This window comes from Podarcis erhardii (genome assembly GCF_964252035.2).
Source record: "Podarcis erhardii genome assembly, chromosome: 3".
In the NCBI taxonomy this organism is placed as follows: Eukaryota; Metazoa; Chordata; class Lepidosauria; order Squamata; family Lacertidae; genus Podarcis; species Podarcis erhardii.
The window spans coordinates 80,802,534-80,826,381 of NC_138507.1; the positions used below are offsets into that span (position 1 = coordinate 80,802,534).

A 23,848-nucleotide genomic window follows, 5' to 3' on the forward strand; every position below is an offset into this window, starting at 1 on the left:
CTATGGGGAAATTTCTAATGCATTCCCGGCAACAAAATTTTAATCCCAGAATGGAAAAACCCAGGAAAACCCTCTGAAATATTGCAAAAGTCAAACAAGGAAGGAAAAAATGTTATTAATTAGCCACACCCCCCCCACTTCCCACTATGGTTTCTGGAGAAACGGCTATCACAGACCAGCAAAATCTTGTTTAAGGCTACTTATTTGTTTATAGTACTACATGCAGGTTGTTTGGATATCTCAACCTGCACTGCTTATAACAAGGATCGGATCCTAATTCATCATGTTTGGATAAGTGAATTTTTGTGTAACGAGAATTCAGATAGCAGGACTTGTGCGTTCTGTCAAATTATACTCATTTATGTGCTTGTTCCTCTATTATAAAAATGATTGGGGTGAAAAAGCACCCATTATAACTTTGGCTGGGTCATACCCTAGATTTGTTACCTAGGTTTGCTATGTTTCAGTTGCTGAAGTATACCAAATACAGTGGTACCTTGGTTTACAAACTTAATCCGTTCTGGAAGTCCATTCTTAAACCAAAACGTTCTTAAACCAAGGCATGCTTTCCCATAGCAGCGGGGGACTCAATTTACAAATGGAACACACTCAGTAGGAAGCAGAACATGTTCTGCTTCCAAGGCAAAGTTCACAAACCAAAACACCTTCTGGGTTTGCATCGTTCTTAATCCAAATTGTTCATAAACTAAGCTGTTCTTAAACCAAGGTACCACTGTATCTTACAAATGTAATAGGACCATTTCCCCTAAATGTACCTTTTTGCTGGTAGAATATCTGCTTTCTGCTTTTGATACATATTCCAATAACTTTGCTAGTATATATTGAATTCTGAAGTATTAGAAATTGTATCATTTGGGCACCAGATTTGTGTACATAGGATGCTTGCTTTCCAGATGGCAGGGTAATGAACCTTTTGAAACTGAGACGGCTCAGCTTTGTAGTTCATTTGGTTTGATTGTTCAGTTTTTAAAGTATCATTTTACTCTGATAGAAGTTAGAAAGTACGTAATCATAGTATCACAGAATTGTAGAGTTGGAAGGGAACACAAGGGTCATCTAGTCCAAGCCCCTGCAAGGCAGGAATCTTTTGCCCAACGTGGGGCTTGAACCCAGGACTCTGAGATTAAGAGTCTCACATGATTCTATGCTCTACTGACTGAGCTATAATTTATTGTATATGACTACTTTTGTCATGTTTGTAGTTATGTAAGTTGTGTATTATGTTGTAAGCTGCCCTGAGCATGGTTTTAACTTTGGAAAGGTGGCATACAAATGACTGACTGACCACAATGCAGACACACAGCCTGCATATCACATAACTTAACAGATACAGAAATCCAGCACAAGCCAAATTACTTGTAAGCAGCTTTTAACAATGTCTTGCAGATTGGTCCTGGACAACATATGTATTTTCCATTTCCTTTGCTTTCAGTAACGCCCAACAATTATAATGAAGTATTTATCCACTGTCAAGAAGTTCCAAAAGTGAAGAATACCTCAGTTATTTTTAATAGCCAGTAGGAGACTATGCAACGAACAGCTTCAAAGGCCTCTATTGCAATATTTTTCTGATGACTCTTTATAGGTCTCCATTATGGATGTTATTCACCAGCTTTTGTACATCAGGCTGGTTTGCACAACCCAGGAAGCCAAATTATGGCCTGCTGGGATTGTGCAAACATGCCTCCCCACCCCCCAGAGCTCAAAATCAGTTTTCTGTTTCCTGGTTTTGTGCTAATCCAAGGTTTGGTTGGGCATGCCATCTGAACCTGAGTTTGTGGTTAAACTTTCTCCTTGCTAAATAATCAGCTTGTAGCTAACGTTTTTCCTCATGCCAGAGTGAAAACGCCTGGGAAAGAGTAATGCAGCTGTGAGCTCCTCTCCTGGAGCCCACATGTCCACACAGTCCCATTATGCCACAACTTAGTAGCCAGTGTGTTTGGGGGTGGCTGGAGGAAGACATAATTGGGAGATGAGGCTGATACTCATCCGTATTCAATATTCTCACTATGCTAAGAGCTAAGGTGCATTATTAACTGCTTCTAAAGAACCATTCTTGAAAATATATTGGTGGAAGTATATTACACCCATTTACCTCAGGGAGGAGATTTGTGCAGGGCAAGACTCTGGAGTGTTCATGTATCCTACTTGGAGACTCCTTCATTACAGTTCTTTAATCACATTCTTTCCCTCCACAAACATTATGTAGTGGATCTGGTTGGCTGCAGGTGTTGTGTGCATGTTTTTCAAAATGCCTAGCCCATGATCAGTTATGAGGTTCTCTTTGGAATGTTTGAGAATTCTGGGTGCTTAGTCCAGATGTCAAATAACCTAATATTGCTTATTTATGTTGTGTTACTGTTTTAGGGTACAACTTTCAGATCTCCATAGGGAGAAAAAGTGGGATAAAACTGGTTTTAAATAAATATATTTCTTAAATAACCACATATTGCTTCACAAGAAAGAGAATTTGTGGTGTTTGCCTTGTGGGTTAAGGAGAGAGTTTTATATATGTGTTGAAGAACTATTCCATAACGATTTCTCCTGTATTAAAAAAAATAAAAGATCATCCATCCTAAATATGGGTCAGCACATTGTACTGGGCAGGCTGCCCAAATCAGCGGATTGTTAGAGCCAGAGTAGCTTTGTGTACAGAGGAAAGAAAACCGTTCACACAGACTCAGCCGCATCAGCAGTCTAATACCCTGGATTATTTTTGGAACATCAGATAATTGGGATAGTTCCAAACACAAAACTGAACAGCTTGTCGTGGTTTTCTGTGCAGAGCCCTAGACTACTGTATGTCCTGCATTTTTATTCAGGCCTGGTTTCAGCAATTTGTTATGTGTGACTGTCACAAATGTCAGAAGTGTATGACCTGTCATATATAATGTGCTGGTATGAAATCTGTTAGCTTTTAGAACTAGGAATCTTCCCCACCTCTGTATTACAGAGCTATGCACTGACATATTCTGTGATCAGATGCCACAGGATAAACAGAAATGGATTGTTTATTCTTTGTACAGAACTCCACCACATGTATCTCCCCCTTCTTCCTTATTAGAAAGCACATTTCTCTGGGTGAAGGTTTGCAATATGCTGGTCATCTAATGTTGGCTCTGATAGACTCATCAACACCAATCTATACTTTTAGAAATAGCATACTGTACTTGGGACCATGCCACTTTTAAATGTAAGCAAGGAGTTCATGTTTGAATGCTTTTCCATGTCAACCCCCCCTTGTACACAGAGAAATAAACATGTCAGAGAAGGATTGGTTGGACGGATATGTTTGCTTATTTATGTTAGAGCATTTAATTATGAGATTCCCCCCATTCTGAAGTAGCAGTCGTAGGAGAAATGTCTGTTTTTTAACACCTGAATCAGTCCCATACTATTTGCTTGTACCATGTTTGACAATATTAAAGATACAGTGGTACCTCGGGTTACATACGCTTCAGGTTACAGACTCCACTAACCCAGAAATAGTACCTCAGGTTAAGAACTTTGCTTCAGGATGAGAGCAGATATCGCGCGGTGGTGGTGCAGTGGCACCGGGAGGCCCCATTAGCTAAAGTGGTACCTCAGGTTAAGAATAGTTTCAGGTTAAGTACGGACCTCCGGAACGAATTAAGTTCTTAACCCGAGGTACCACTGTACTCAGTTTCCCTTTTCCAGTGCTTTGTTACCTTAAAGTGACAGCATCTAATATCATCAGCCAGCTTTAGCTAAACCAAACCATTTTTTCCCAACCAGATTTCAGAGGTTGACTCAAAAGCCCCTTTCTCTCCCATCCATCACAGAGGATGCCTCACCCCTGCAGCCCCAATATGTACTGGTGCTGTAGAGCCACCCCACCTCTTAGATGCTATATTGCCAGAACAAAAGCTATTGCTCTTCATTTGTCTGCTCATCTCTCTGCTTGCTTAACAGTGGTTGGCAAGAAGAAACAATAAAAGCCCATTCTGCAGCAAATTGGAAGTCATGACTCATGTGTTTCTCATTCTCTAATGAATGTTATTAACAGTTAACAAGTTCTCTAAATCAGGTTAATATTGGTGGTATCACTCACAGTTGTTCCACTGGAAGAATTAGCACTCTCTTTCAACATTGCGGAGTGAACATTAGAGTCTTAAGAGGGGAGGTGGTGGGGTTATCCAAACTTTGGCACTGTTTAAGGCAAAATGTACCAATAAAACTAGGGGTAATTTTAGTATACTTCTCTGCCCCTGCTTCCCCTTTCTCAAGCTTTTTCATGCTGCACTTACAAAAAGGAACCCCTCCCATCAGTCAAAGGCTGTTTCTGAAGACTACTTGGAAACTGCCACTAGTTCAGTTTATAGATGTTAGGTTACTAACTGGGAGAAAGCAGCTTTCTCCCGATTGAAGCACAGAGTGTATGAGGACTGGGATATTTACAGGAAAATCAGAATGCTTATTTACAAAGCTATTGTACTATCAATTTTACTGTACACTTGTGAAACATGGACCACTTATAAACGCCATCTCCAACTCCTAGAAAGATTCCATCAACGGTACCTCCGAAAAATGTTACACATCACTTGGAAAAACAGGCAAACTAATGTCAGTGTACTGGAAGAAGCAAAGATCACCAGTGTCAAAGCAATGATTCTTCAACATCAACTTAGTTGAACTGGTCATGTTGTTTGGATGCCTTATTATCATCTTCCAAAGCAACTACTCTATTCCCAACTTAAGAATGGAAAGTGAAATACTGGTGGACAACAAAAGAGATTTAAAGACTCTCTCAAGGCAAATCTTAAAAAAATGTAGTATAAGTACTGATAACTGGGAAACACTGGTCTGCGAGTGCTGCAACTGGAAAACAGTCTTTACCAAAGGTGTCATGGACTTTGAAGAAGCACGAACTCAGGGTGAAAAGGAGAAATGTGCTAAGAGGAAGGCACGTTTGACAAACCCTCACCATGATCAACTCCCGCTTAGAAACTTATGTCTCCACTATGGAAGGACATGTGGATCCAGAACTGGTCTCCACAATCACTTACAGACTCACTGTTAAGACCGTGTTTATGGAAAGACAATCTTACTTGGCTATGAGTGATTGCCAAAGAAGAAGAAAAGAAGAAGGCTAACTGGGATTGGCTGTTGGAAGCATATTTTTAGGTTGTGAAATGTCCTGCGATCTTATAGATATAGTGTGGTAAACAAATTATTATTATTATTATTATTATTATTATTATTATTATTATTATTATTAGTGCCTGTGTGGTAGGAGATGGGTCACAGAAGTCTTATTGCCACGGGTCACCTAGCCCTGGGCCCATCCCTCCCTCACTGAACCATCTCACCCCTCCAACACTTTGGCTGGGTGATGGCTACGCCTAGGGGTTGGACTGGTTAGAGCAGACTAGGCCTATCACCCATACAAAAAGTTCTGTGGGAAGGGATGGTTCAGGACTGGCTAGTGTTTGCTAAAGGAAAGGCTTCGTTCCTCTGCTCTGCTCCTGGGCCATAAAAGAGGGCCTATGGCTGGGGTCAAACTTGTTGTTTTTGCTGCCTTGCTTCAGTAAAAAGTTCAGGAAGACTTCACAGGATAGGGTGATTGGAAGATGGCTGTGCTGGATGGAATGGCAGTGGCTTTTCAATAAACACTAAAAAGCTGAGTCCTGCCTTCAGACATGGCAACCTTGTGGAGCTGAGTTCCAGTGCTTCCAGGTGAGGATTGGTCAATTGTTGGGGTTGCGCCAAGATGGGAGCTTGGTTAAATGTGGGTAGGGAACAACTGCCAGAAAAATTGCAGCGTTTAGTTAGTTTAGAGAAATGGTGAGTAAGACGTGACATGTTAGACGTTTCTAAACTTAACCCTCTCTCATAACATTAGAATTCATGAACATACAATGAAGTTGAATGCTGGAAAATTCAGGACAGACAAAAGAAAGCACATCTTCATGGAGTCGAGCTAAACAATGGAACTCGTTCCCACAGGAAACAGTGATGGCCACCAACTTGAATGGCTGTAAAAGAGGACTGGATGAAGGCCATCTGCGGTGACCGGCCATGATGGCTGTGTTCCACCTCCACTGACAGAGGCAGCTTGCCCGTTGCTGGAAACTGCAGGCGGGCAGAATGCTGTTGTGTTCATGCCCAGCTTACAGGCCTCCCACAGGCATCTAGCTAGCCATCTTGTGAGAATAAGATGCTGGACTAGATCCAGGAGAATCTTCTCATGCTCTTATGTCTTGGTGGGAGAAGTCCTGGGATACTGGCAGTGGGGGAGCCATGGGCTCTTTGCCTGGGGCAATGCAGACCACCACCTTCAAATGCAACCTAAAATGGCAGTAACCTGTTATGCCTCTCCTTATTGACTCATGTTCCATTTCCTGCCCTTATAATTGCCCAAGTCCTCTTGTGTTCTGAGTATTTAAACAAAACTGAGTGATGAATTGGAGGGAGTGGCTGGACTGAGGGAAAGACAGTCCCTGAAGCATCTTGCAAGGTAGCAGTATTGTTTTTCTTTTTAAAGACTGTGTGCCTATATGCAAGCAGTTTCTGTTGGTGAGTAAACACATTAAGCTAGCTAATGCATATTTGTGATTGTAATATATTTAAGGTTCTTAACTATAATATGCTTATTAAAATATGGCTATAATTTTGCTAATAGAAAGCAGCAACATGATTTATGAGTAATGACAAAATTCATTCCCATCCTTCAACATATTTAATATTTATGTGAAAAATTCTGTATTCAATTACATCTAAATTTCTAGCATTTTAACAGTGGCCTATTCCATGGAAGGTATGCACAATACATTTTGTACAGAGTAACGTTCAAAAATAAGCTTTATGGAAAGGGTCTTTCACAGTGCGACACTATGTAGATTTAGGAAGAAGAAACACCCACCATACTAAATGGGGCTTACATCCTGGTAGATCATAGTAATTATTTCTGAATTTGCATCTGCAGATGCAAATCTTACCCCTCTTTTGTACTTTTTGGGGGTGATGCATTTCCTCTCCCTCTTTTTTCTTCTTTTTTGGCAATTTGTAAGTGGCCAGGATTTAAGTGGATCTTAAAATTTGACTTACCCTGTTTGTACCACTGCCATGAGTAAAGGGTTTCCTGTAGCCTGCGTGTGGGTGTGTAATCCAGCCCTAACATAGAATGTACTGGGGAAAATTTAGGGTGTATTGTATTTCATAATGTCTGTGAATGCGTCAGCATTTGTGGTCATTATAACTAAGTTTTATCTACTTATTTTGATAGTTCTACCCCACCTTTTGGCCCCTTTCCCATGTTGAAATGCAGATTCTCCTATTCAGTTGTCTGACAAGCTGCTTCTGAGGGTCAGGGACGGTGCTTAGAGAGTATTAGGGTTGCCGTATTTCAAAAATTAAAATTCCTGATACCCGCTGAGTTGCTGAGCTTTTTGGAGGAAACCTAACCCAAAAATAGTGATTTTAAGCTTCTTGAGCTGTTTCTGCTGCATCTGGGTTTCCCCTGACATTTTGCTAATTGGGCAAAAATCCCCCAAAGCCTTTTTTACACCTGAAAACCAGGACATGTCAGGGCTTTTCCTGATGTATGGCAAGTCTAGGGAATGTCATCTGATGTAGTGCAAGGAGCTATCATTGGAAACAAATGTCCCATTGTACATGCAGAAAAGGATGAAAGAGCACAAACCAGTATTTGGATTTCAGCCCTATTGTCATAGATTTAGACTGGTGCTGGTGCACTTTTTCCAAATGCATTACCCTTTATATTCCTTGAATCTTTGCAAAATTCTTGGGGATAGTAATTGACAGCACAGTATCATTTAGAAAGGAACAAACTGGTGTAAGTGGAGAGCAACTTCACTGGGAGACATTACAGCACATGGCAATATCACGTAGGTGATTGTGTTATTATACCAGACCTTAGAACTTATGCAGGGCTTGGCTGTTTTTGTTGATGAATTTATTCAGAGCTTTTTTTAGCTGGAACTCGTCAGAACTCAGTTCTGGCACCTCTCAGATGGACACCATTATTATTCTAAGAGAATGAGGGAGGCATTCATGGTGTGTTCCAGCACCTCTTTTTCTAGAAAAATAACACTGAATTTATTATTGTTTTTCGCTTTTGGAATATGGAGACCGAGAGAGTCAGCCCTGATGTGTTTTATGTGCGGATAGAGAGGGGTCCTCTTATCAAGGAGATAAGAAAGATGAAGCAAGAGAATAATAGTGGGCAGAAAATGACATGCCCAAGTTCAGATATCAGGTCACACCAGGTGGGATTGGTTCCTTATGCGTCCAACTCCCTGATACATGACCCAACCACTGGGCTGGATTGTCTGATATTAACAGCTTTGTCTGCTGCTGATGCAGCAGTTAAATAATGGATGTTGGTGCTTGAGTGCTCCCCTGTAGCTCTGTGTCTCTGTGTATTGCCTGTTTAATATTCCATTTCAGTTTAACCAAAGATGAAGCATCTAAAATGCCTATATCTTTCAGGAGTCATTTGCACTGAGCTGAATTCTTGTGATGGTTCTTTTTAAAACAGTGAATTGCACATCGATACAAAGGGAATATAAAGAAGAAGGGACAAGGATGTGTGCATATGAGAGAGAGGGAGAGGGAGAGGGTTGGGGTGGGAGTCTGAGGGTGGGGGAAAGAGATTAAAAAAAAACCATAGTCTGTATTTTTTGGGGTCCCTTTTTATCAGCACAACAACAAAGTGTCTACTCTTCCTTCTACCCTGCACTGAATCACAGTAGTTTGGATCACTGCAATAGGCATGTAGCAGGAAAGCCAAGATAAGGGCTCTTTTTGTGGCTGAATTTCAAGGGCTGGAGAGGATTGTTTGGGAAGCCAGGGCAGAAGCAGTGCTGTTGAGGAACTAGTGTATAGTAATGCAAGTGGATGACACTGATAAATTGCTCCCCTAAGCCAGCATCTGCAGCAAATTGTCAGACTGAGACGAGTTCCCGGCATACCCTATTCCTCTGTGTGAATGAAATCTCAGTTGAACCATTATTTACCCATCTACCTGTGAAATGTGGGAGGATAGGATTCATTGCCCTATTGCAGGTTTGATTTGATTTTGCTTTAATACGCTGTGTGTGTGTGTGTGTGTGTGTGTGTGTGTGTGTTTATCTGTTCCTATCTATATATCTTTGTGTGTTTGTGTGTGTGTATGTTGCCTTCTCCAGTGATGGATAGTGACTAGCCTGTTTCTGATTAGCAACATAGCTCTTTGGGAAAAGAAAAAAGGCTAAGTGGTTTTCTGAGTAAAGTACGGACTTTCCAAGGTCTGGAATCCTGTTTGCACTAAATGAAATGAATTTAATAGTCTTGACTTTGTTCTTTGTAGCTGAAGGAATGCACAGTTAAGCAACTACTTAGTATACTTTCAAGGCTCCCCCTTCCCTACCTCCCCAGCATACCAAGAACTGAAAAAAGATAGATATATACAGACAGACAGACAGACAGACACACACACACACACACACACACACACACAGAGTTCTCTTTTCCCAAGGAAAACCCACTCTTTAGCACTAAATGGAGCAAACGTCAATCCAATGTGCTCTTTGCTCCAATTCAGTGCTAAAGAGCAGGTTTTCCCCAGGGTTGCGGAAAGCAGTGGGAGAAGAGAAAGCATAGATAAGCCCCACAGTATCCTTCATTTACTGGAAATGCGTAAAGAATACCATTTTTTCTGAAAAGCTGCATTTTCTTTCCTAGTCTTCTGATTGATTAACAATGAGCATTTTCACAGGAAAAATCCCTACAGTCACAAGACTGATCACCCACCGTCGGTTAAAAAAAAGTACAGCTGGAGTCTTAAAGTCTTGTTATATCCTAGTGTGCCATAGCCACTTTGAAATAGATTTACCGTATTTTTCGTCCCATAGGACGCACATAGTTTTTTTGGGGGGGAAATAAAGGGAAATTTTTTTCCCCTTTATTCCCCCCCCCCAAACCAGGTCGGGGAACAGCGGGATGGCGGCGCTGCGCCTCCCCGCTGTCCCCCGAACTTGTGGGGCTGGCCGATGTCTGCCCGGCGCGCGGGGCGCTCTGCTTCAGGGCACCCTGCGCGCCTGGCGACAGGCTGCTATCCGCAACGCGGGGAGCCCTGCGGGAGTTCCCGCAGGGCTCCCCACGCTGCGGATGTCTGCCCGGCGCGAGGGGCGCTCTGCTTGAGGGCGCCTCACGCCGGAACTCCTGCGGGCTCCCCAGGCTTGCTGATAGCTTCCTGAAGCCTGGAAAGCGAGAGGTGTCGGTGCGCACCGACCCCTCTCGCTCTCCAAGCTTCAGCGAAAGCCTGTATTCGCCCCATAGGACACACATAGATTTCCCCTTCATTTTTGGAGGGGAAAAAGTGCATCCTATAGGGCGAAAAATACGGTAAATCCAGCTCTTCTACAAAGGAACCGAAACATCAAACCCAAACTCCATGCAATCGCTGCAGCATTATTATTTTTTTTAATCTGCTAAAAATAACTAATGGATGATGACTTAACCAGTATCAAAAATTAGATCTTGTAAAATGTCTGGAAGATGCTTAGGCTCAGACTTTGTTGGATACACATGAGAAGAGAGTTCTCCAACACTTCTGTAAATCCTCTGATGGGTTATTTTTGTGATATATTTTCTACACAAATAGTTCCAGCTGATCCAACAAGCAATCTATATAAGGAATAATGCTGCCACTCAGGAGTGGAGGTTCTCAAACTTTCTACCCCAAGGGCTCACTTGAAATGGCTGAAAATTTACTGAGGCTCAACAGTCAGAAAATGATGGTGCAGGGGCAGAGCCAGTCACAAAATGATGGCAGAGCCTGGGATAAGCAATTGCTGACATCACTTACTACTGATACCTAATCCATCTTTGGAAATTGGCAAATTGCCATAGCATTTTCATGGTGGCAAGGAGTTCCACAGCTCTGCTTCCTGAAGCTAAATCCAAACATTTGCTCTGATTTAGCCTCTCCATTTTAGGCAGAATTTGCTGATTTGGAAGCTCTAAAGGGAGAAGATTTTTTCTTGTACAGTTTCCCTTCCCACCTTTACATGCCTATCAAAGTATTTTTTTCCCTTTTACCCATCTCCTGTAATTTCTTCTTTTCTCCTTTCACATTCTGCTTGTGCCATATTACCCCCCACAAACTACTGTTTCGTTTTATCCCTTCTACTTCTTCCGTTCACACTCACTTCTTGTGTATATAACAGCTTTCTTACCCTTTCCTTTCTATTTCCGCTGTATTTATTTATTTGTTCATAAATATTAATTTTGCCTCACTTTCTAATTTCCTTCAGCAACTCATTTGGCACTTTTCCCTGAGAGGAGAAAGACCTTCCCTCTCCCCTGAACTCCTCTGTCTCCTGGACACCTTTCCTCAGCATGTAAGGAGTTACTGCTGTCAGCGCTGGTCCAGCTAAACGACACTGGCATGGCTAAGGGGGCAAGGCAGACCAGTGGGGAGGCAGTGGGCAGCCTGTGGCACTGAGTACAGCCTGAAAGTGGCTGTTGCTAGTTTTCTCCTGGCCAGGACACCTGGGTGGTGCTTGGCCCACTGCTTGAGAAACTGCTGTTGGAGAGCAAAGCCCAGCAGCAAATGAGTAGCCTGAGGGGGAGAAAGCAATCAGCTGACAAATATTACTGCTTGGGGAAGGAATGGAATGAGGAAAGAGAGTGGAAGTTAATTTGATAGGAGGAAATAGCCATTTTACCAATGCAGTCTAGCATTGATCTCTTGATAGGTCTCCTCTGACTTGCATCACAGTGCTCCATCCTGAGTCACTTGTGGCCTGGATGAATCCTTGCTTGTTAAATGCACCTTAATATTTCCTGTTGTGCTAAATAATACAGTAGTGAGTATTCTGGGCTCCTACTCCCGTTGTTACTTATTATTTTACAGCCAGCCTGTATCTCATCTAAGATCAAAGGGCTAAGGCTATGCTTGACATCATATAAATGCTAATAATCTGTATTGCGAAGAGTAGTAAGGGGAGCTTTGTCCCCTTCTGATGAATAGTTTCTTCAAGTATTGTCTAGTTATCTATCATGGTTGTTCACACTGTAGCCTCTTTTGTAGAAGATGGATTAAAATTCTTCATAGTTTTATTGAGTGCTGTCTATGGCAACTGGTGTTTAATGTATGTTGTTTAGCTGATCAATTCTTCTTTTATCCCCTTTGCTTCATAGTTTGGTTCCTGATTTTTTTTTTAATGAATTTTTAAATTCAGGGAGGAGGATGTTGGTGATGTGGCAATTACAGTGAGAACTTCCCATTTTGTTTTCTTATGCTTATATGGCCTTTAACAAAATATTGGGGACACAGAGTATGTGCACTTCAAAGCGAAAGGGGCGGAAATCAAACTCCATGCAAGTCCAGTCCTCATTTATCCAACTAAAGGGAAAAAAGGGCAGCGGCAGTGAATGTTGAGAGTGCAGTCATATGTGAAGGACATCTGTATATTGGCTGAAGTCATGAGGAAGCCCAGGCATCCCTTTATCACAGCATGGTGATGGGTCCTGTCAGGATGGCTCAGGCATGTTAGAGCAATCAAAACATGGGAGGCCCTAATTTGCTACAACCCTCCTACTTTCTGTACATACTGCAGTCTCTTTTCCTCAAAACATGTGCACTAAAAACTTTAAACCTCTTTTCTTTTGTCTACTAACTAATAGCTCACCTGGATAGGATTGCCCCTGGCTCTGTGAATGTAGCAATTAAGTCTAACCCCTAAGACAGCAGCCTGCTGTGTTGCCTGGCAGCCTGTATTTATAGGAGCTGATAAAACAGAACAGCCCGGGATTGTCTTGCTTTTGAGCTTGCCATACAGATGTGAAGGACAGATGCTCATCTGCTCTTGAGGTGACGAAACAACTCTGAGATGTTGGAATCAAATTTCTAGTTTAGCTGTGAGTGGTGAAAACTCGATGTTCAGCCTGTTCAGGGTGCTTTGTGTGGCTGTTCCTGTAGTTCCACTTTTTTTGTTTTAAAAAAAGGATGAATGGTAATTTGTTACCATCTTTTCAGTGTTGTCCGTTATTAAAAAAACCCTGAACGGTGCATATTTTATCTGCACAGTGAAGGACTTCCAGAGCATTTAGATAACCAGATGTTCCAGCAAACAAAAGGAATCTCTACAGGGGCTACATTTGAGAGCATGCATGCATATATAAGCCCCACTGATTTAATCATCAAACAGTTAATTGACATGGGGCATGCACTGAATTCAGAAAAGCAGAGTTCTCAGATAACTGAAATAGTTCCGTACTATGATGTATCACCCAGTTTGCACCCAGCACCTGAAAATAAGTTGTGTACTTGCCACAGTTTACCCTGAGTTAGGTGTAATTAGCTCCATTGATTTCAATAACATCTTAATTAAGGATATCTGACCATGTACAGGTAACTCACATCTTTTGATTATTACACTTACCATCTTGACTGTGAGTCCTGGAAGTCCTGCTCCCTGCCTTGCAGGCCTTTCCTACCTGGCCTGGGATGGTGGGGCTTTGACTGACTTTAGCTACAAAAGCTGAGGCTGCTGAACAGACTCTTGGGTTGGGGTCCTGCTTAGAGGTTTCGTTGGGTGTGTGTGTTGTTGCTTTTATTGATATATATTTTTTTGTATCTTTTAGCTCTTAATATGATTTGTGTGGAAATTGCAATTTGGTTGTGTACTTCTTGATGTTTTATGTATTGTTTATGAGGACTTTTGTTATGTTTGTAATTATGGGCCACTCATGTGACCCATGCAAGATTGTGGCCCCAGAAAAAGCACTTTTTTCAGGGTGAAATTGCGGGGCCCAAAACGAACATCATTCTCTCATGTGAAAAAATGGGATGTCGCAGTTTTCCCAGGACAGTTGAGAGCTATGCTCTTAGCCACCACAATTTAAAAGCTCACGCACTAAGAATTTTTTTTTTTTTTGGGGGGGAATTCTCTTTATTCATGTGTGTTTGTTTTGCGTGTTTTCTGTCCCAATAATTTGTGATTGGAAGTCAATATATGTGAAGGCATGTACTTTTAAAAAAGATAAGTTATAGAATCATAGAATTGTAGAGTTGGAAGGGACCCAAGGGTCATGTAGTCCAAGTCTTCAATGCAGGAATCTCAGCTAAAGCAGCCATGACAGATGGCCATCCAACTTGTATTGCTTATATTGAATTGTGCAGCACATTCAAAAACCAAAATCTCTCTGCACTTCAGAACTCCCAGCCAGAGCCAGCAGGAAGGATCAAAGGTGTGAAATAAGGGCTTCCGTGTTTCATCCTGAACACATTGCACTGGCGAAGATGAGGCAGGTTTTTTTCTTAGTCAATCTCTGTAGAGAACAAAAATGGGTCTTGGGCCTTTATTGGATTGTGCATATTCTTATTAACTCAGGATAATGATAGTTTCTCTGAAAACTGAATAATCACGAGAGGTGATGCCTTGCTAGTACACATGTCGTTCCCAGGAGAAATGGGCAGAAGCTTTGGGGTTGTGTAATGCCCTTACACAGGCCTCTTAATGCCTTTGTTTATGGCTGCGTATCTCTAGTAACAAATTTAGGGAAATGAGAGCGGAGTCTCATGTCCTTAGACACTTTACTGCCTGAGGCAAAGGACAAGAGGGTGCCCCATTCCATGTACAGTTCCATGAAGCTGAATTTTACTTCAGCACTGATGATAGGACAGCATTGCAGGCTGGCTTGGGGGGCACAGGACAGGTTGTGTTGCACAGACCTCTTTAACTGAGGAGAATGGTTGGGGCTCAGAAGGAACAACCAAGGGGCTGCCATTGCTGTGCTGTCAGCATCTGCTGCCAAAGGCAGTTACCTCACTCTTGTCTCATTGTAGCGCTGGCCATGCATATTATTTTAATGATGAAGAGCCCATGGAAGAAGTGTGTGGTATATCTCTGAATGCAAAAACACTCTGATGTGCCATGAGAGCCAGTGTGGTGTAGTGGTTAGAATCTGACTCAGATTGAAGGATCACTGTAGTTATACCCTAAGTTGTAGCTGGGGGGCAGAGAAGAAGGGCTTTTGTTTTTTGCTTTTGTTTTTAGAAAGAAATATTAGGTTGCTAGTCTTTTTACCCGTGAAGATAAAAAGAAAACTGTAGAGGCAGCATTCTAAATGCGACTCTGCTCAATAAAAAGCAACTCTCTTCCTGTCCTACAGTTTTTTGGCCAGTGACTACAAAGACACTGGGATGTATTGGACTGCATTTCTGGCTTGCAGATAAATTCCTTTGGTTTTGTTGCTTTTCTTCCCAGCAGGACATACATATGGGTTCCAGTATACCCTTAGGCCTCCTCACCACAAAATTTCCAACAGAATGTTCGACCAGCATGTTGTAAGATTCAGCTGCCAGTCATCCAATATGCCATTTTAAAAAAATGGTTAGAAACTTTGCCTTTGATGTAGTGTGTGATTAAGTCCTGATTGTGCATTTGTCTGTAAGAGAGCAATGCTCCTTTCCTTGGCTATTGTAACAAATACTTACAATGATTGTGATGAGTATAAAGAAAAGGAATCTACTTGGACATGTACTGTACCCTAATAGTACCTATTATTCAGGACCTATGTAGGGACATATAGCACTATATATAGGGTGCTGTAAAATTTGCATGAGACTGATTGGACTTTGCATTTACACTCATTCATGGAATCTAATAAGATGTACAGATTTTTCAGGTTTCCACTTTTATTTTTTAAGTGCCAGTTTTTAGCCCTTATCTACCAACTTGGATGCAGCTAAAAGAGGATTAGGCAAATTCATGGAGGATAAGGCTCTCCAAGGTTACCAGCTATGACAGCCATGATTTGCCTCCATGATCAGAGGCTGCAATGCTTCTGAATTCCAGTTGCTGGAACCTGCAAGAGGGAAGAGTGCATCTGGGTGGCCACTGAGAGAAGGATACTGGACTGGATGGGCCATTGGCCTTATCCAGTAGGCTCTTCTTATGTTCTTTTAGGGGGGGACCTGTGCAGAAAATTCCAGTTGAGACTCTGGGCCTGATTTGGATCTAATTGTAAGGATTAATGGTTTCTACTCAACATAACATCCAGACTTTCTCCATTTCCTGCTCCCTTTTGCTAATACTGTATGCCTAAAATCCCCCCACCCACTCCTGTCCATTTACACTACATAATAAAGGATGCAAATTAAGTAAACCCATGATGGTTTTCCTAATTTGTGTCATTTAAAGGGTAAAGCGACCCCTGACCATTAGGTCCAGTCGTGATCAACTCTGGGGTTGCGGCGCTCATCTCGCTTGGCCGAGGGAGCCGGCGTACAGCTTCCAGGTCATGTGGCCAGCATGACTAAGCCGCTTCTGGTGAACCAGAGCAGCACACGGAAACGCCGTTTACCTTCCCGCCGGAGTGGTACCTATTTATCTACTTGCACTTTGATGTGCTTTCGAACTGCTAGGTTGGCAGGAGCAGGGACCAAGCAACGGGAGCTCACCCCGTTGCAGGGATTCAAACCGCCGACCTTCTGATCGGCAAGTCCTAGGCTCTGTGTGGTTTAACCCACAGCGCCACCCACGTCCCCTAATTTGTGTCATTTAGTCTGTTTTAAAAAAGAAGAAGTGCTGATTCCGAGCCCCTGGCACTGTTATGTCCAAAAGACAGAAATATGGCAAGAAATCATATAGCCAAACGCTAAGACCAATTGAATTTGTATTTTGCTTAAGTGGTGGATGAGCAATATTGCTGTGATTACATTTTTTGGCTTGCAAGGAAAGTTGCCCAGTTTTCTTCCTTTGCTCTCAGTGGGGCATACTCATGGTCTTCCTGCTTTACAACAGCATGACGGAACATGGTTACTAGTATTAGCAGAATGTTTACTTTTAAGCACAAAGAGGTGCCAACCATTTTGTTACAAATACAGTGGTACCTCGGGTTAAGTACTTAATTCGTTCTGGAGGTCCGTTCTTAACCTGAAACTGTTCTTAACCTGAAGCACCACTTTAGCAAATGGGGCCTCCTGCTGCTGCTGCGCCGCCGGAGCATGATTTCTGTTCTCATCCTGAAGCAAAGTTCTTAACCTGAAGCACTATTTCTGGGTTAGCGGAGTCTGTAACCTGAAGCGTATGTAACCTGAGGTACCACTGTACCTGAACACATAATCGTGTTTGTAGCAACAAACAGACTATACCCTGACACCATGACACTAAAATGGGGTAGAAATACCCTTGTCTAGAATGGGAGATGTGCATCTGGAAGCAGAAATGTTCATGTGGTCTCCACTGAGCTGTCTAGAATATGAATCTCTTGATGTGGATGGGGTTCTGTGTCCCCATCTGGGGGCGGGGATATGTTTACCATCACTGTAATAATTCCAGTGTAGATTTTAACTGTCGCAAACTATGCAACATGAAACAGGTTTTCTTAGGGCCACCTCACCCATGATGCCTTGCTCTGGGCATGGGGAAATGGTGTAGCAAATCCTGTTTAAAGGAGGGGTGGCTAACCTTCTTTGTCCTGACAGCCTTATTGGGCTGACCAGCCTCCAACGGCCACATGCCAGTTTCATGTCCACACACATGTAGCACATACACTCAGCAGGGAGTGGCACAGACAAGTAACTTACACTGCTTGTATATATACAAACATGCTTGCTGGGGAGGACAGCAAGGAGACACTCAGTAACTGTGAACCACCCATAATCCTTTGGGGGAAGGCATGTCTCTTTAAAGTGACATCATAGTGTATTGTGTGACTAGACTTAGCCACTCAGCAGCCAGCTCCAGTTGAGAAATTCCCAAGTGCAGCAGATCCCAGTGGGTCTTCACAAACTTGACATGAGCCAACAGTGTGACGCGGCAGCTAAAAAAGCCAATGCAATTCTGGGCTGCATCAATAGGAGTATAGCATCTAGATCAAGGGAAGTAATAGTGCCACTGTATTCTGCTCTGGTCAGACCTCACCTGGAGTACTGTGTCCAGTTCTGGGCACCACACTTCAAGAAGGACACTGACAAACTGGAACGTGTCCAGAGGAGGGCAACCAAAATGGTCAAAGGCCTGGAAACGATGCCTTATGAGGAACGGCTAAGGGAGCTGGGCATGTTTAGCCTGGAGAAGAGGAGGTTAAGGGGTGATATGATAGCCATGTTCAAATATATAAAAGGAGGGAGAAAGGTTGTTTTCTGCTGCTTCAGAGAAGCGGACACGGAGCAATGGCTCCAAACTACAAGAAAGAAGATTCCACCTAAACATTAGGAAGAACTTCCTGACAGTAAGAGCTGTTCGACAGTGGAATTCGCTGCCAAGGAGTGTGGTGGAGTCTCCTTCTTTGGAGGTCTTTAAGCAGAGGCTTGACAACCATATGTCAGGAGTGCTCTGATGGTGTTTCCTGCTTGGCAGGGGGTTGGACTCGATGGCCCTTGTGGTCTCTTCCAACTCTATGATTCCGCCTGGGAGCTCTCAGGTAAGCCATTCCCATTAGGACTTGCATTTGGTGCCAAAATAAAAATGCTGAATGGAAGCCGTGCTGGCATAGGAATAACCAGCAGCACATTGTAATGCTCCCAGTTGTGCTTTTGCAACTGCAGCTGGATGCGTTTGCATAACATACCGGACGCTGTACGATACCAGGCATGGGGCAGGTTGCCTTGGAGAAAATGACCTCGTGGGCCAAATGGGGTCCCTTGGTGTGCCTAATTAGACTTGTGGGCTGGAGGTTCCCTCCCTTACTTAACACACCTTTAACTTTTGTGTTAAAGCTTTTGTTGCTATCGGTGGCATTTGCTTCATTCTTTTATGTAGAGTTTGGATTCAGGGTTGAATCGATTGCAGCACTGTGCTTCAGCCTTGTTTTATATTTAATGTAGTCCACATTGCTTAGGAAAATTATTTTATGAGGTGCCTAATAAATACAGTATAACAGATAAACAAATCCATTTAGCCTGTGAACTTTAGATTTCCCAGCAACATATCTTAAACATAGTTTTCTTTCAGAGCCACTGAACTTTGCATAACATTTAAACCTTGTCTGTGATTTATTACAAAATAATGCTATTTTCGTAGGCAATGGGCTGCATCTTACTAATGTCACACTTTTCCTAGACTAGTGGGTCCCAAACTCTTCTCCCCCATAACCACTTGAAAACTGTGGAGTGTCTTGGCAGGCCACTTAAGGATTTTTCTGCCTGCTGCAGCAATTGCAATGTGCTGTGCTAGATGTTGTACAATTTTAAATTAATTTTTTTAAGACATGTTGTGGATCGTTAGTGGTTTGCAAACCATGGTTTGGGAACCTATGGACTAGACCCATTGAAATGAATGGGTTTAAAGTAGTCATGACTAACTTGTCCATTGATTTCCATGGGTCTACTGAGAATGGCTTAGGCAGATACAGCACAAGAATTTCTGTATTTCTAAGATGACTTTAAACACATGGGTAGTATTCATTGCTAGTCCTATACAGAGTAGACCCATTGAAGCTAATGACTACGATTAACGTAGCTTCATTGATTTCATTGGGTCTACTCTGAATAGGACTTAGTTGAATTCAAACAATCTACTATTAACGTCATCGTATACACTTTTAAAAATCACCTCTTTGTTTAATAAAGCAAGGCTGACTTACTTTAATGGTGAGGGTGGAGGGTGAATTCTTTGACTCCCCCCCCCTCTCTCTCCTTGTCTTCCTTTTAACAGCTGCTGTTATGAACACTGGTAAACTTTAGCCTTAAAGGGCTATTTGCCACCTGGATAATTATAACTTTATAGCTGTTTTAGGACATTTTCCCCAAAGGCAAAGAGAGATAACTTAGGTAAATGACCTATAATTTTCGGCCTTAGATCTTTCACCTTGGCACATGTTCAGGATATTCCTCCAGAAACCCAGAGTGTGAGGGAGAGCATTGCTCTGAAAAATGAAAGCAGCTATTTCCACAGGTAGTTTTGCAATTTTCCAAGTACAGTACTGTTTGAATGGTGACATTCCAGTGCTACCTTTGAGCAGTAGTAATGGGCAGTTTTCTGTAACTTACCCTTTCCCCTGGAAATAGTTATATATTTGTATGCCTCTACGTGATTGGAAGCACAAATGGCCACAACTTGAATGCACTTTCATCCTACGGTAAAAACCAATTTGCTTCCCTAAGCCCTTTGGAGGTTAAACCATATTGTGCCTGCTTGGATCTCTTCTTGTATTGCTGATAAATGGAATGAAACCGCTATTATTTGTTAAGAATATTCCAATAGTGTGTTATGATGTTTTATTGATTTTGCTGTTATTGATTACTTTTTTAGAGAAATCACTTGGAGGTTATGTTTGACAAAAAGTGGTATTTAAAAAACTTTAAAGAACATTTGTCTATAAATACATGTATCCTATCTTGGGTTGTCAGCTTTTATTCTTTAATTTCATTAATGTTACTATGTCTGCTCTAAGTATGACTAAGCCTGGCTCTAACCCACTGATATTTTACCTTTCAGTGTGTTGCATCTTTCCGCTTTTTATTTTATGCTACAAGTATATAATATGTAAGTGTATTTTCAGCTATCTGCTCTATAATTGTGATCTTTCTACCCATTCAGGAGTCTAGACACTCATGAAAGGGTCTGTTTGTACAGAGAATTCCCTTCTGGCCCCTGGTGGACCCATTTTCTTGCTGGCCCCAAGGATATAGAAATGGCTATCTCTGACCTGCTTTTTAATAATGGCAGTGAGATACAGTGGTGCCTCGGTTTAAGTACTTAATTCGTTCCGGAAGTCCGTTCTTAACCTGAAACTGTTCTTAACCTGAGGTACCACGTTAGCTAATGGGGCCTCCTGCTGCCTCCGTGCCACCGGAGCACGATTTCTGTTCTCATCCTGAAGCAAAGTTCTTAACCCGAGGTACTATTTCTGGGTTAGCGGAGTCTGTAACCTGAAGCGTATGTAACCCGAGGTACCACTGTATTATCCTGCGTCTGAAATTGTGAATTTGTGTCTGGACTGGCAGGACCCTGACAAGTGTGTGGCAGAGGCAAGGGGGTTGGAGACTGACCCAGAAGAGGGGGCTAGCAATTTATAGGGTTTGGTGCCACCTGCAAAGCAGGGGAGGGGGAAGAGCAGTCAGAGATGAAGATGGGGTACAGGATGTTTTGGAAGACGAGGAAGAGGTTGTTCAGACAACAGGTGGGCCAGTCACATTCATGCCACCCCCTGCCCCATTGTCTCCTAGAACCAGGAGGGGCTTGAAAAGGGAAGAGCAGTGGCAACTTCCATGCAGGAGAAGTCTCAGGTTGCATGCATGCACTCCATCAGACAAGGGTACATAAGCCCAGGGATGCGTGGTCCCACTGTTGCATCAGCTGCTCCGCAAGACACAAACCTGGAAAAGTTAAGGCCAGCTAAGTGGGTGCTTGAAAGCGTGTGTGTTTGATATTTCAGTTATTATTGTAATAACTGGTTTGTGTAGCATGAGTAATTCAGGCACCACCCGTTTCTCAACCAAGCCTTCCCATGTCTGAAGAGGCAGCGTTTGGGTATGCCAGCTCAGGATCTTTGTGGAGTCCTCCTCTAAAGATCTCCCACCATGAGCAACATACAAGAGGTTGGCATCTAGCTCTGAAGCAATGTGGCCGACTGAATGATTCAGAGCTCTGAAAACGTGCTTCAGTCCTGTAGCTCAAATTCTACTTCAGGTCAGCACAGGTCCGCAGTGATAAAAACTAATTACATTCTAATGGATGTTTAATGACTTGTGTGAAATGAGCTGATGGTTATCAGCAAGCTCCCTTTGACTGGGATTAGGCTTGCCACCTGGCTGGTTTAAAACTTGCCCAACCTTTGTTTTTATTTATTTTGTTTCCCAGATGCTAGTTTTTTTTATCTTGGCCACGATGCTAATTAATAGTATAATATATTAAAGCCATGTACATGCTCCAGGTTCCCTGCCCCTCATTCATAGGATGGAGAGAGGGGTTAGTAAAGCTATCTAGCTTTTGGCATCTCAACTAGTAGCTTTCATTGCTACCAGCAACATTCTGCACCTGGCAAGTGAGGTGAAGTCGTCCACCTATCTTTCTCCCCAACCTTTCTGGCAAGCTTTCACCTGACAGAAATCCCAGACCCTATTTATCACACACCTGTTGGCAATCTCTTTCAATCTGCTTTTCCACAGTATACTTCAACAAGATTTTTTTTTTTTTTGGAGCAATATATTGCTTTGGCTTTCCATTGAAGATTGCATTTGTCAGGGCCGAAGAGGTGAGCTTTTCAGATGCTTCCCATATATGTACAGCGAACTAATTCCCTGAGTGCTAGTCCCCCTCTTGTGCCAAAACACAAGAGGAAGGTACTGGCAGGCCCGGAGGCGGCAAAACCCCCATATTTCCAAAAGCACACCAAAACCTTAGACCCACCAAACAGCCCAAACTACACATGCTCCATGGCCTCAAAATGCTCTGTCTGTTGGGGAAGGGGAATGAGAGAAAACTGGGAAAAGAGTGCCAGATTAAATCCTATGAAGGCCCTTAAGGCAGTCGAAATCTTGGAGGGGCCCTCACAAAGGATCTCCTAATGCATTTTTTATTTTACCAACAAGATCAAGATCAACTCTGTTGTTGCAGGGCCACTAAAAGGTGTGGGGCCCACAGGCCTCCTCTGCCTATTTGGTAATCTGGCACTGAATGGAAAGAAGTATTCTAGAAAAGAGTTTGGCTGGCTGGCTGGAATAGCATTTGGTTGGGTTCAGCTTACTAAACTGCTGAGGAACAGAAAGCAGATAATTGCAAGTTTTGTTTGATGGTCCTTGTTTAGCAATTACCTAGAGGACAGGGACGAGGTCCTTTCCAAAGGCAAAGCTGTGTAAGGCTGTCCTTAATCCTTTTTTTTCTTATTTGCAGAAGAAAACAATCATTTCTCCCCTTATGTCCTAGCTTCTCCTTTAACCTTTTCTAACCTTGTCTAACCTATTTTCTCACATCTCAATTTAAAAGTCAATTATTTTATAGCAATGGCTTAGCGAAACTCCCCTTTAATTGCTTTATTAGTTTTTCTGGGAATAGGAAAAGGCAGTTCCCGTCACGTTTCTAAGCCTCCTTATTGATTGGCAATCAAAAGGCTTGCTTGGACTGTCCTGCGTACGGGAATTTTCAGCCTTCTCTCAACATGATTTAGATCTTTGCTTTATTCTTTGTGCATTGATCTCATTTTGAGATTGCTGTTTCTCAGCTTTCGCTTAGCTCTTTGGTTGTGCCTCCTTTTCTTACTGGGAAAAGCCTTCAGACATATCCATGATACTTAGGTCTCTCATTAGGGGAGGATATTGTGGCTATTTTAACAGTTACAATATATAGTGTTGACTGGCACCCAGGTAGACTGGCCAGAACCTTAGGTTTTTGCTCCTGCTATATTTATGCCAAGTCTGGTTTGTATTAGTAATGTTGATTTTATTTGTTAGTTTGTAAACCACTATGGAGTTCTTTGATTCATAGCTCTGTATAGCTATTTAAAAATAAATAAAGAATACAGTCTCCATCTACAGTGGTACCTTGGTTCTCACATTTAATCCGTTCTGGGAGTCCGTTCGACTCCCGAAACAGTGTGAAAACCAAGGCGCGGCTTCTGATTGGCTCTGCAGGAGCTTCCTGCACTCACTCGGAAGCCTTGGAAGCCGTGTCAGACGTTCGGTTTCCGAAAAACATTCGCAAACTGGAAAACTCATTTCTGGGTTTGTGGCGTTCAGGAGGCAATTTGTTTGGGAGCCAAGCCGTTCGAGTACCAAGGTACCACTGTATTGATTTGCTCAGGTAATGGCATAGGCTATGGTCGCCATATCTGCAAGAACAAAAAAGAGCACAGCCCGAGCTGATGCCAGTCCCTCTCCCTGGCTTGGGCTGGCAGCAACTGCAACATG

The 23,848-nt window shown here is 42.6% G+C and overlaps 1 protein-coding gene across 3 annotated transcripts in view; it reads left to right on the plus strand.

Moving 5' to 3' along the window:
- The window catches only part of KIF26B (kinesin family member 26B), a 283,873-nt gene that overhangs the window by 12,007 nt on the left and 248,018 nt on the right, over nucleotides 1-23,848 (plus strand). Inside the window, exon 1 of one of the 3 annotated variants that reach the window (XM_081857641.1) lies at nucleotides 8,968-9,069. The exons of the other annotated variants lie outside the window; for them this stretch is intronic. The gene's annotated coding sequence lies outside the window, so the exon portion shown is untranslated. Of the gene's footprint in view, nucleotides 1-8,967; nucleotides 9,070-23,848 lie in introns of those variants that run through there. 3 annotated transcript variants of the gene reach the window in all.